Genomic DNA, 14,461 nt, shown 5'->3' with positions numbered 1-14,461 from the left:
TGAGTGGAATCATCTTTGCAAAAGTTTTTGTACTTTCTTTTGTGTGTCTTTCAACCATAGGGTGGGATCGCCACCGGCTGAGGTAAGCAGCCCAGTGTTAGATGAAGCAGACAACTTTTAGGGCACCTTTTCTAGGCCCTTCCTCATACCAGGAAGTGAGGAGTGTGGTCTTTAAAAGGCTGCTCATCACTTGACACTAACTAGCTGTGTGACCCTGGGCAAGTCACTTAACCCCGATTGCCTCAAAAAAAAAAAAAAAGAGGCTGCTCAGACACCCTGGGGGCTGCCAAATCCCAGTGGTGCTTCTAGTAAAAAGACAAACCTATGGCCTGGGCAGCCTGTGTGTAGGGTTGTGACTACAATTCCCAGTGTGCCCACAACTGCCGTTTCATCATTTGCTTGTCACTACAGGATTTTGAGAGGCAAAAGTGATAAAATGGTATGGTGATATCTTTTGGTTCAAGCATAAATTGAATTTAAGTGAAACAGAGTTGCAGAAAGTTGTCAGTCTCACTCTCTCTTCCAGAGTCATCAAAGTCCAATGGCAGGACAAAGTCAAGAGAACTGGTGATGGCTCAGGATGCAATGGATGACCTTGGCGTCTTTGATGTCTAACCGAGCTCTAAGTGCTCCACAGTGTGTTCATGGCCATTGGAACAAACTGTTCTCATCTACCCATTCTGCAGAAGTCTTCACATGCTTGGGGTAGATACCTCCCAACTCACCGAAGGGTTTGAGACCCCTGGGCTACCCACTACTCTGCCGAAATGCTTTATGAGGTGTGGCCACTGCACATGCTACAGCTTCTTGAAGTCACAGATGAGAGCTGAGTGAATCAGGTATACACCAAAGGTGGAAAGCAGCAGCCCTCATACCAGAGACACTAGTCTTCCCTGAACACACCTGATACCCTGCTAAGCACTAGAAATACAAGAAAAGCAAAAACTAAATTAAGATAAAATAAAATAAATAAAACCCAACCCACAATCCCTCCTCTCAAGAAACTTACTTTCTAATGGGGAAGACAATATATAAATATCTAGGTATATACAAAATATATACAGAGTCTGTAGGGGAAGGCAATAGCAGCTTCAGGAACCAGGAAAGGTCTCCTGAAGGAAGTGGGATTTGAGCTGCGTTTTGAAGGAAGCTAGGGAAATTACAGGCAGCTTAATTAATTTGGGCAGCTAGATGGTACAGTGGATAGAGTTTGGGGTCTAGAGTCAAGAAGACTCATCTTCTTGAGTTCAAATGCAGCCTCAGATAATTCCTGTGTAACCCTGGGCAAGCCACTTACCCATTACTTAACCATGAGTTTCCTCATCTGTAAAATGAGCTGGAGAAGGAAATGACAAACCACTCCAGTATCTTTTTCAAGAAAATTCCAAATGGAGTCATGAAGAGTTGTTCATGACTGAAACGACTGAACAACAAGGGTAATTAAGAGGGGGTAGATCGCTCCAAGCATTGGTGATAGCCAGCTCAAAGACACAGGAGATTAAGTGACATGTTTCAGGAGCAGTAAGAAGGACAGTATAACTGGATCATATAGTGAGGAAGGGTATCAGGTATAAGAAGCCCAGAGAGGTAGGAAGGGACTAGGCTATAGAGAGCTTTAATTGCCAATCAGAGTTTATATTTGATCCTACAGAAAGTAGGGAGTCACTGGGTGGCTCTTTGTGCGCAGGAATGACACGACCAGAGATATAATTTAGAAAAACTATCTTGGCAGCTGAGTGAAGTATGGACTGGAGTGGGGAGAGATTTGAGGGAATGAGATTACTTAGAAGGCTATTTCCATAGTCCAGGAGAGAGGTGAGGAGCACCTAACTAAGGTCCTGGCTGTATGAGTGGAAAAAAACAGGTTGTATATGAGAGATGTTGTGAAGGTAGAAATAAGATTTGGCAAAGGATTAGATGTGTGGGGTGAATGAAATGTGAGTATAACACCAAGTTTTAGAGCCCGAGTAAGTGGGAGGATAGTGGCACTCTTCTTGACAATGATAGATCAGTTAGTCAACAAATATTTATTAAGCACCTATTTGTGCCAAGTACTGTACTAAGTTCTAGGAAGTTCAGAATGGGAGGGCTTAGAAGGAAAGAGAATGAATTCTGTTTTGGACAAGATGAGTATGAAATGCCTATAGGACCTCCAGTTCTATACGCCCAAAAGGCAGTTGGAGATGTGTAATTGTGTTGTTATGTCATTTTAATCATGTCTGACTCTTCATGGCCTCATTTTGATATTTTCTTGGCAAAGATATTGGAGGGGTCTGCCATTTCATTCTCTAGCTCATTTTACAGAAGAGTAACTGAGACAAACAAGGTTAAGTGACTTGTCCAGGGTCACACAGCTAGTAAATGTCTGAGATTGGATTTGAACTCTTGAAGAAGAGTCTCCCTGATTCCAAGCCTAGTGGTCTATCTACTGTGCCACTTACCTGGCCTGAATGGGTGATTATAGCTCAGCAGAAACACTAGGGCTAGATAGATCTGGGAATTTGCTGCATAGACATAACTGAACCCACAAGAGTTGATAAAATCAAGCCACCCCCTTTTAGAGGGTGTCACATGGATGAAGAACCAGCAAAGCAGAATGAAGAGCAGTTGGACAGATAAGAGGAGAGCCAATCTAATTCTTCTTTACAACTTCACTAATGTGAAAATATGTTTAATATGAATGTCTACATACAGCCTATATCAGATGGCATATTGTCTCGGGGAAGGGGGAAGGGAGGGAGGTGGAGAAAATTTAAAACTCAAAAGATTATGGACGTAAATGTTGAAAACTAAAAATAAATAAATAAATTTTTTTTTTAAAAAAAAAGAGGGGAACCAAGAAAGTCGTGAAAACCTAGAAAGGAGAAAATATTCGGAAAGAGGTGATCCAAATGCTGTGGAGAGATCAAGAAGACCAAGGATTAAGAAGAGGCCATTAGGTTTGGCTATTAAGAGATCACTAGTGACTTTGGAGAGTGTTTTGGTTAATTGATGATGTTGGTAATGTACAGGGTCACACGGGGGGGGGGGCACTTTTTAGTACTACTTCAAATAAATCTACAGTTATCCCCTCCATATCATGGGTGTAAGGGTTGTGGCACCCCCTCGATCTTGAAAATTTGTGTAAAATTTTTTGGCCCTCCCTTTGCACCAGAGAAGAAGTCTGAATTTATTATGGTATTAAAAGATAAAATATGTTGATATTATATAATACTAAGCATATATTTTAGGCATTTCTGAGTTTCTAAACTTTTTCTGTGTCATCTACAGGCCTTCTTTCACATGTTGTCTGTAACTTCTGCAAAACTCCCCCAAAATTCCCATTTAACTTCTTATGCTGACCCATGATATTGAAACCATGATGGGAAAAGTCACAGCATGGAAAGGATAATAATTGTACATATTTTAAAAGTCAGAGGCAGCTCAGTGTAGTAGATGAAATGCTGAGGTCGAAGTTAAGAAAACCTTGGTGCAAATTCTCCCTCTGACAGTTAATGTGTAATCCAGGATAAGTCACTTAACCTTCCTTTTTTTCCTCAAATAATTCCCTAGAACGGAGGGATTTTCAACATAAGAAATTTTTCATGCTAATGAAATCATAGTTTTTCAGGATTTTGAATAATAATAATAACTATCATATATATAGCATTTTGAAGTTTCAAAGCACTTTAAAAATAATACCTCAGGGCAGCTAGGTGGCACAGTGGATAGAGCACTGGCCCTGGAATCAGGACCTGAGTTCAAATCTAGCCTCTGACACATAATACTCACTAGCTGTGTGACTGTGGGAAAGTCACTTAACCCCAATTGCCTCACCAAAAATAATAATATCTCATTTTATCTTCACAACAACCAAGAGAAGTAAGTGCTATTATGAAGAAACTGAGGCAGCAGAGGTAAAGTAATTTGCCCAGGATCTGAGGCCAATTTTAATTCGGGTCTTCCTGACTCTAGGCCCAGTATTCTATCCATTGTGCCACTCACTTTTTTTTTTTTTTTTTTACTTTTTAGCTAGACAATCAGAGTTAAGTGACTTGACCAGGGCCACATAGCTAGCAAGTATTAAGTGTCTGAGTCTGGATTTGAACTCAGGTCCTCCTGACTCCAAGGCCAGAGCTCTATCCACTGTGCCACCTAGCTGCCCCCTCTACCAACCACTTTTAATGTACAAGAATCCCTCTCATTATATGGTATAAGTATTTCTGTAATAAGTCAATTTGAATGTTCCCCTAGTAAAAAGGCTCAATGCCCCTGGGGGGACAAAAAACACAAGGGGCAAAGTTCAAATCATGCCTAGGGTACATAAATGCCATTTCTTGGTTCTACCTATGATTCACTTTGGAGCTATTGGGGTTGTGATGATAAAATTAGAAGAGAAAAAGGTCATAGAATGGAAACTGGAAAGAAAACAGTTAAGCAAAGAAACAATCATTTCAATGTGTCAGCCCTAGAGAAAAGAAAAAGCACTTCATGAAGTGACTGCACAGCAAATCATCTCTGTAGTGACACAAAATGTTCCATTTTTAAGTCTGAGTTTAGGGAAAGAGAGTTCCCTTTGTTGTAATGCATGCTCTTGCTTGCTGTGACTGATGTCATGTTATCCATATTAGAACCTTCTTCATGTTAACAAAGGCTCTTTGGAACAGGGAGATCTCAAGTAAGTTAGAAAATGTGCCCAACAACAGATGAAAATTTTGCCTCCTTTCAACACTCTTGTTTGATATGTTGACAGCCTGCTTGTCCAGGTTTTGGTCTAGCCATACTTCTTTAAAAAAAATTTTCTTTTATTAGTTATCAGTTTATGGGGACACCCATGAGGTGCAAACTGAAGCTATCAAAGTCCCTGGTGGGTATTTTAGCGCAGCTAAATCCAGATTAGTGCAAATAAGGAATCTTTTGAAGCAGTCATGTTATTGAAATTTGCACTATTTTTGGAGTGTAATGTATATGTGAAATATGGTAATTGGTTTCAGTCCAATATGCAATGTGACTCCAAATATTTTGACTACTTTATGGGATTCACTGGACTGAGTTGTATACTCAGTATAGCTGAGTTTCGGATAGCCCCATCCCTGACCTTCTAAAGAGAAATAGTAAATATCAGATGATTCGTGACCTTTCTCCCTTTTCTCTGCTCCTTTCCTTTTCCTTCTTAGAGGTATTATCAAGTGTGGGAATGGAATGACCTTTAGTGATCAGGAAGTGCCTGGTGAAGAAGCTGGTGAAAGAAATTAAGGAAATACAAAACAGGAGAATAGAGTCAAGGATTAGTCTTTTTTTCTACCTTTTCTTTCATGAGCCTGGGAGCAGGACTAAACTATTTGAGACCAGGAGACAGGTATGTCCTTTCTACCCCTCCTGTCTGTGTTGCTTGCTTGCTTTGTGTAAATAAGACACATCTTCCAAACGGAAGAGAGACTGAAGGGGAGGAAAACGTGAGTCAAGGAGGTCAAACAAATGAACATGAACCATCGGCAACAGTCCAAGTGTGAGTTGGTGGGTGGTGGCAGCGTCAAGGGAGGGAAGGAAACACAGGTAAGAAATGATGTGAAGGTAGAATCAACAAGGCTTGGCCACAGTGAGTCAGTCAATCAACAAGCATTTATTATGGGTGCCAGGAACTGGTCTATGTGCTAGAGATACAAAGAAGGGCAAAAAGATGTCCCCCTCCCCTCAAGGAACTCACATTCTAAAGGGAGAGACAATAGATTGCATGTGGGGTAGGGGTGAGAGGGAATGAGGAGTCAAGGATAACATCTAGGACGAGAGCCCCAGTGATTGAGAAGATTTTGTTGTTGTTTAGTCATTTCGGTTGTGTCTGACTCTTTGTGACCCCCTTTGGGGTTTTCTTGGTAAAGATACTGGAATGGTTTAGCTATTTCCTTCTCCAGCTCATTTTAGAGATGAGGAAACTGAGGCAAACAAGGTTAAGTGACTTGCTCAGGGTCACACAGCTAGTAAGTATCTGAGACCAGATTTGAATTCAAGTCTTCCTGACTCCAGGCCCAGTGCTCTATATAGCTACCTACCCTGTTTGAGAGGATAGCCCTTAGCAGTAATGGCTAAGTTAGGAAGAGGGTTTGAGCAGGGGAAGAAAATGAATTCAGTTTTGGACACCTTGAGTTGATGTTGTCTGGAAGACATCAAGTTCAAGATGCCCATTTTGGCAGCTGGGTAGAAGAATGAACTAGAGTCAGGAGAGACTTTAGACAGAACACTGATTAGAAGATTATTACAATAGTCTGAGTGAGAGGCGAGGAGGGTCTCTGTGAGGATAGTGGCTATGTGAATAGAGGGAAAGAACGTATTCTGGAGATCTGACAATAGACTTGATATATAGGGAAAGTGAGATTGAGAAGTCAAGAATGACACTGAGATGGAAAGCCTTGGGAGGATGGCGGTACTCTGGATAGTAATAGGGAAGTTTGGATGATGGGAGAGTTTTAAGGGAAAGATACAGTTTTGAATATATTGAGTTTGAGTTGCTAACAGGACATCCAGTTTGGCACATCCAAAAGGCAGTTGGGTAATGTAGAACTAGAGCTTGAGAGTAACTAGAGCTCAAATATATGAATCTGGGAATCATCTAACTAGACATAATAACTGAACCCATGAGAAATGATGAGATCCATCACTGAGTAAGACAGTATAAAGAGAAAAAAGAGAAAATTGGGGCAGCTAGATGGTGCAGTGGATAGAACTCCAGGAGACCTGAGTCAGGAGGACCTGAGCTCAAATTCGGCCTCAGACACTTGACACTTATTAACTGTGTGACCCTGGGCAAGTCACTTAACCCTGATCACCTCACCAAAAAGCCAAGAAAAAAAGAAAAAGAAAGAAAAGAGAAAATAGCCTAAGACAGAGCTTTGGGAGGCACTCACAATTAAAGGGTATGACCTAGATGAAAATCCAGCAGAGACTACTGAAAAGGAGCAAAAATTACTAGCCTATGTCTCTTTCACTCGTTCCCTCCAATTCAATGGGTGAAGCGGAGGAGTTGGAACACTCCTTTTTCCCCAAAGCTATTTCCAGGTTTTCCTTCTACTACCTTCACTCAGCAACTTCTCCTCCTCTGAGGTTCATTCAATCCATATCTACCACCCAATAAAGATTCTGATAACTGGTGCTAGAGACCTCCAGCACTTTCTCCTTTCTTCCTCAGTGAGTTCAGTGTCTGACTCACAGTCTTTCTTCTCCTACTCCTGTCCTCATACTTGGGAACCCTCAAAGCATGTCACATTACTCAGATGCCTTCTGCCTCTATTCCTTTACCCCTGTTTCACATTGAGAAGTGGTCCTTCTCCTTGCCAAGGTAAATCCCAAGGGATCTCATTATATCCTGTCTTCTCCAGTAGATTCTTCTACATTTCCCTGTAGCATCCCTATTCTCTCACTAATCTTCTATCTCTTCCTGTATACCATGAACTTCCCTTCTGCCTACAAATACACCTGTATTTTCCCCATCCTCAAAAAAGTCCTCACTAATACAATGGAATACTATTGTGCTATAAGAAATGATGAACAGGCTGACTTCAGAAAAACCTGGAAAGACTTGTATGGTCTGATGCTGAGTGAAGTGAGCAGAACCAGGAGAATGTTGTACACAGTAACAGCCACGTTGTGTGATGACTAATATTGATAAATTTAACCCTTTCCAGCAATACAAGTATCTAAGACATCTCCAAAGGCCTCATGATGGAAAATGCTATCCACATCCAAAGAAAGAATTATGGAGTTTGAATGCACATCGAAGCATACTATTTGCTAGTTTTTTTTTCTTCTGTTGAGTTTTGTTTCCTCTTTCTGGTGGTTCCTCCTATTGGTTCTAATTCTTACTTACAACATCACTAATGTGAAAATATGTTTAATAGGAATTATATGTAGGGCCTATATCAGATTGTGTGCCATCTTTGGGAGGGTGGGGGGGAGGAAGGGGGAGAAAAATTTTAAACTCAAAAAGCATGTGAAAGTGATTGTTGATAAATCAAAATAAATTAATTTTTAAAAATTTGCAAAGAACTTTTTAAAAAAAAAAAGTCCTCACTAGATTCATCTGTCCCTGGGAGTTACCATTGTACATCTCTCCTCCCTTTTATAACTAAACTCTTTGAGATCACCATTTATGATATTTGATTCCACTTCCTTTCTTCCACTCTCCTCTTAATTCTTTACAGTTTGTCTCCTGATCTCATCATTCAGCTGGAAACTACTCTCTCCAAAATTACTAATTATCTCTTAATTTCCAAGACTAATCCTTTTTGACCTCTCTGCAACCTTTGACTATCAACAGCCCTCTTCTGGATACTCTCTTTTCTCTATGTTTTCATGACAATATTCTCTCCTGGTTCCCCTACTACCTGTTTGGGAGGTCTTTTGTTGACTCTTAATCCTTGCCTTGCCCACTGATTGTAGGGGTTCCCTAAGGCTTTGTTCTGGGTTCTCTCCTCCCTCTATATTATTTCACTTGGTGATCTCATTTCCCGTGGTTTCAATTATCATCTCTATGCAGATGATGGCCAACTAAGTGGTGTAATGGATAGAGTGCCAGGCCTAGAGCCAGAAAGACTTATATTCCTGAATTCAAATCTGGTCTCAGATACTCACCAGTTGTGTGATCCCAGGCAAGTCACTTGACCTTGTTTGCCTCAGTTTCTTCATTTCTAAAATGAGCTGGAGAAAGAAATGGCAAACCACTCCAGTATCTTTGCCAAAAAAATCCCAAATAGAGCCACAGAGAATCAGACATGACTGAAATGACTGAACAACAACTATATGCAGATGACTCTTAGATCTATTTATACTCTGTGCTGACCCTGGAAAGTAGACTGAGAAAGAAAGAAGTGCAGAGGCCAGGAGTAGTAGAAGCAATGTGGCTCAGATGCCAGGAAGATCCCAGGCTCACTTCTAGTGTCTAGTTCCATCTGCAGAATAATAACAAGGGTGGGAATCCCAGACCAAATAAGAAATCATTTCCTCCTCATTTGATGAAAAATAAATTTAGAGAAAACAGAACAACAAATGCAATTACTAGAAATATGTAAATGATCATTAAAACAACAACAATAAAAAGAGGGAAAATATAGTGAGGCAGATAGAACGTCAGAAGGGGACATGAAAATAGGATAATTTTGTTACCAATTTGTTAAAGATGATTTGTCATTTTTAAACAAAGAAATGGTGTGCAATTTTAAAAACTCCAAACTGATCTATTTAAATGACTTACATATTAGGAAAAATGGAATATGGGCAGAAGAAATTACATAGACATCAATTACAGCAATTTCATATAGAAGTTTGACTACTGGAATATGACGCAACCTTGTCTAGGCATGCCCAGATTACCTAACATGGAGGTGCCCAGATGGTCCAGATTGCCTAAACATGGAGGCCTCTGCATCCTCTACCACATGGCTAGGTAGAGCCTCTTTTCATTGGCTGGATAGTCAGAACAAACTTTAGCTTTAAAACTAGTGAGACTAAGACTGTCCCTCTTTGTCTTTCCTTCCTGTTCTCCATCCAGAGGGTGAAGATCTCATTTCATCCTCAGGGCAGACACCATGAACTGAACCGGTGAGAGAGGAAGAACTTCCTTCCCCTGCTCTGAGAAATGTGTCTGGGGTCTCTAGGCTATGTTCTTTGTCCTTCTCAGTTTCTAGGTGCTGATGGTGATCCCCACAAGCCCTGGGAGTTGGAGCCAGGATCCTAGGTGAGATGGTGCAGCTAGCCAGAAGAAGCCTTGCCAGACTTGGAACTGGGACTATGGGCTCTTTAGGAACGGAGATAAGCTATGAACTAAATCCTCTCCTTTTCCTGCCCCAGAGACTGAGGTGGTGCAAGGGCAGAGAGACATTATGCTTCCCATGTGTTGGAGAAATGTATTTGTATATTTATTATAATATCTTTTTAACTAAATATCCCTTTGTAAAAGCTACTCCAGGAGCTAAATGGAAATGGGGTGCAGGCCACCCTTTATACTTGGGGAAACATCATCAGTGAGGCCTGGAGACACTTGCAAAGAGCACAGACACCCTAAAGCTCCCTAATGGTACCTGAGAACCCCTGGGAAAAGGGTGAAATGTAACACACCTGGCCTTCTGATGATGAGGTTCAGGGTCAGTATTGTTGGTAGAAAGAGCACTGGCTTTGCCGTCAGGGAAAATGGGTTCATACCTTGCCTCTGTTACTTATTATAGTTGTGATGCTAGGCAAATCATTGAACCATCCTAAGTCTCAGTTTCCTCAACTGTAAAATGAAGAAATGTAAAATGAGTCCAAACTAGTTGCTTCTGGGGTGCCTAAACTAGCTCTTGACCAGTCTTCCAACCTATGATTCAGGGTAAATTAATTGCTATACCAAAGGAAACCAAAAGAAACTAAGTAAGCAAATTCTCGACTTACTTGCCAAGCAGATAGGGAGCCAAGAGAAACATTGGCTTAAGATATGAATTTGATTATAAAATCTTATGGAGCAGAATTAATAAATCAACAAGGATTTATTAAGCACCTATTACGTGCCAGGCATGGTGCTAGTCAATGGGGATACAAAAACAAATGAAGCAGTCTCTGCCCTGGAGGAATTTACATTCAATCAAGACGGACAACATATACATATATAGTCTAGCAGTGACCATCCCCATGGAGCATTCATGTGGATAGGCCTCTGCTCTGGCCCCTTCCAGGGGAATCTTTGATAAAAAGTGTGTTTAACCAGTTGCTTCTAATTTGGTCCCCATGTTTACATCCCCCACCGTGGAAATGGAGGATATATCCAACAGGATTGGCCCCTAAAGAGGAAGAGCCATTCACTCAGTAGGCGTAAAAAGAAAAATAACTTATGCTATCTCTCTCTTTCTGGCTGTTGTGTATACTAGGGTTTTTTGAGACTCCGTTTGGACTTCCCACAAAGGGCGGAGAATTCCTTCGCCTGCATTGTAACTGTGGTAGCTGTTTAAAGATGGCAGCAGACACGTGTACTGACTAGGTAAGCCAAGACTGGATTCTTCCCTGAATGCATGTGACCAAACAGCAATCAGGAGAGATGGACTTGTTGAGCCTGGTGGCTACTTTTGGGGTCCAAGAGTACCTGGAATCCCCCAACTGGTGCTTCCTGAAACCGCAACTCTCCCGAGGACATGACTTACCAACAGGAGAATAAAAGAAGCATGCCAGGCTGATAAGAAGATAGGTGTCTTGAATGAGTGGCTTAGACAGCACGTTGGAGATAAAAGTCTATTCATCTTTTAAGTATTTGTGTCATGCTTTAATTATTTGTTAGTGGACATTTATCTATCTTCCATTCAGCTACTAAAGTGATTTTCCTAAAGTGGAAATCTGACCATGTTACCACCTTGTTGTTGTTTGTCCTTCATTCTCAAAGAAGACCATGACTTCTGGAAGGGGATGCCATCACTTGCAAGTAAATTGGATTTGAGTGAGGGAGGGCTGTGCAAAATCACCAACTTCACTTTCTCCTCCTAAGCCATCTGGGTCCAGTGGCAAGGTATAGATTGTGACGACTGGAGATGGCCCCATTGCCACTCCCTGTGCAATAAATGTCTGTGGCTCCCTATTACCTCCAGGAGTAGACAAAATGCTCTGTTTAGCATTCAGTGCCTTTCATGACCTATCCCCTCCTACTTCTGTAGTCTTATGTCTTACTCCCCTAATGCCTATTCTTTCCAGTGACACTGGCCTCTCAGCTATTCAACAAGGAAAATATTCTATCTCTTGGCTCTGGGCATTTTTCTCTGGCTGTTCCCCATGCCCAGAATGTTTTCCCCACTCTGCTCTGACTAATGACCCCGCTGGCTTCAAGAGCCAACTAAAATCCCACCTTCTACAGGAAACCTTTCCCAAACCCTCTTAATTGTAGTGCTTTCCCTCTGTCCCTTATTTCCTGTTTATCCTGTATATAATTTGTATTTTTTTTTTTGCATATTGTCTCCCCTATTAGATTGTAAGATCCTTGAGAGCAAGGACTGCCTTTTGTCTCTTTTTGTGTTTCCAGTGTTTAGCGCAATGTCTGGCATATAGTAAGCGCTTAATAAATGTTGATCGATCAATTTTAAAATATTTTATTTTAAGCATTTATATTTCGATGTAGGAAATAGCTGTCCTATGCCTATTTTAAGTTTAACATTTAGTACCTAACAGGAATTGTGTTATTGAGGAGGTGAATCATAGGCCAAACTTTTTTTTTTTAACATACAAGTCCAAACTTTATTTAAAACTACATTTTAAGTTTAAAGTTACTAAACAAATCACAATGAAAAAATGAAAAAGGGAACCATGCAGCAAGCCTGGAATATGGGGAGAATCCCATCTCTGACATGTGACCTTTTGAAGAGAACTTCCCAGAGGCTCTGGAGTATGGTGGGATGAGCTAGAGAATGGAAGAGTACATTTTCCTTTTGGAAGATAAGCTTTCCCAGGATGGAACACATTCTGTGTGAGTTCAGAGCTGGGACTCCTTATTTCTAAAGGATGCATGCTATGGAGTCTTCTGGACCATGGGTCTTCACATAAGCATATACTAAATATATTCAACATAAATGCAAAGTAATGGGAGAGGGAGAGAGCACTAGCAATTTGGTAGATTAAGAAAGGCTTCATGTAGAAGACAGCCCTGGACCTGAGCTTGGAAAGACCCTAGGAATTCTAAGAAGCTGAGATGAGGAGCAGCCAATACAGAGGTATACTGTTTGGAAAGGGAGTGCCACGTTTGAGGAATAGCACGAGAGCCGACTTGGCTGGACTGATGAATGTGTAAAAGGAAATGATATATATTAAAGCCAGAAAGGTTAGTAGCAGCCGGGTCATAAAGGACTTTAAAAGCCCACCAGAGTATTATGTATTTGACCCTAGAAGTAATAAAGAGCTAGCAGAGCTTATAAAATAGAAGGCTACAAGCCTAGTTAGGCCTGTGTTTTAGGAAGATCACTTTGGCAGAAGGATGGTAGACAGTTACAAACAGTTATCACTTCTTTAACTAGAGAGAAGCAAGAAAGTTTGGGGAAGAGACCTAAGTGAAGTCATTCTGAGGGCATTTAAAAATGAACTCCAGGAGCAGCTAGGTGGTGCAATATACAGAGCACTGGCTCTGGAGTCAGGAGGACCTGAGTTCAAATTTAACCTCAGACACTTGACACTTAGTAGTTGTATGAACCTGAGCAAGTCACTTAAGCCCAATTGGTTTGCAAACAAAACGAAAACAAAAAATGAACTCTGGAGGACAACAGACAAAAAATGGAAAAGATCTAAAAAAGATGCTTTTTTAATTTTCTTCACCATCAAAGAAAGTGAAGTCACTATACTTAATAAGAAGGGAGAAATAGCACTAAAGAGAGCAAAGATGGGAAAAATAGATTTACTGGATGAAGTATACATCCATGCCAAAAGTTTCACTACTAGTTCTCATCAGTGAAACTCTGTGATTTTTCATCTTGAGAAGCTGAAGTAATAATAATAATAATAAATAGCTAATATTTATATTGGCAAGTAGGTGACTCAGTAGGTAGAGTGCTGGGTCTGGAGTCAGAATGACTCACCTTCTTCACTAAAATCCTTAGTTTCCTTATTCCTTAAATGGGGGAATAATATATTTAGTAACTACCTCTTACAGTGGTTATGAAGTTCAAATGATACAATGTGTATCAAACACTTTGCACATATTGTTATTATAGGACACACCAGAATAAATTCCAAAGGAGGGGGGGCAACTAGGTGGCGCAGTGGATAGAGCCTGGGCCCTGGAGTCAGGAGAACCTGAGTTCAAATCTAGCCTCAGACCAAACACTTGACACTTACTAGTTGTATGACCCTGGGCAAGTCACTTAACCCCAATTGCCTTAAAAAAAAAACAGAACTCCAAAGGGATTAACAAGTTAAACATTAAAAAAAAAAATAAAACCAAATATTACATTTATCACAATATGGAAGAGATAAATTCATATCTATTAACCACACAGAGGAAATTATTAACTATGAAATAGAAGGATTTAACAATATAAAGATAAAAATTCTTTATAGCAGAAAGTCAACACAATTAAGATGTTTTTAAAAAGCAACTGACGGACTTGGGGTGGAGGAAGCAAAACATGTGTGATTAATGCATCAAATAAAAACATAACATTCACAATTTCCAAGGAGATGAATCAGCGTGCTTTGGGTCTAATGGACAAATGGTCAGTGAATATGACAGATAATTTACAAAGGAAAAACTACAAATTGTGACTAATCTTTGAAAAAAGTTCAACCTCATGAATAATCAAAGAAAAGTAAATAAGTACAACTCTAAGTCCTTCCTCAAACCTACCAAGTTGGCCACTCCTTTGGCAGTGAGGGCTTTGTAGTAGTAACCCAATAGTGTTAGCTCGAATTCTAAATTAACTTTTCATTGACAGCATTTTTTCTAGTTTGATGACTTCTTTCTTGTATTAGCCTTCCCTTTGCCTTTTACTTC

The 14,461-nt window shown here is 40.4% G+C and overlaps 1 long non-coding RNA gene across 1 annotated transcript; it reads left to right on the top strand.

Moving 5' to 3' along the window:
- Positions 1–5,278: 5,278 nt before the first annotated feature.
- Positions 5,279–11,187, top strand: LOC114052065. Its single transcript, XR_003570221.1, has 3 exons — positions 5,279–5,338; positions 9,650–9,706; positions 10,872–11,187. It is a non-coding gene; the product is annotated as an uncharacterized LOC114052065 (long non-coding RNA).
- The last annotated feature ends 3,274 nt before the right edge of the window (positions 11,188–14,461 follow it).

Source organism: Vombatus ursinus, unplaced genomic scaffold, assembly GCF_900497805.2.
Source record: "Vombatus ursinus unplaced genomic scaffold, bare-nosed wombat genome assembly UNPS02014807.1, whole genome shotgun sequence".
Taxonomy (NCBI): domain Eukaryota; kingdom Metazoa; phylum Chordata; class Mammalia; order Diprotodontia; family Vombatidae; genus Vombatus; species Vombatus ursinus.
Note: the sequence above shows the minus strand (reverse complement) of the source record. Positions and strands in the feature narration are given on the sequence as shown.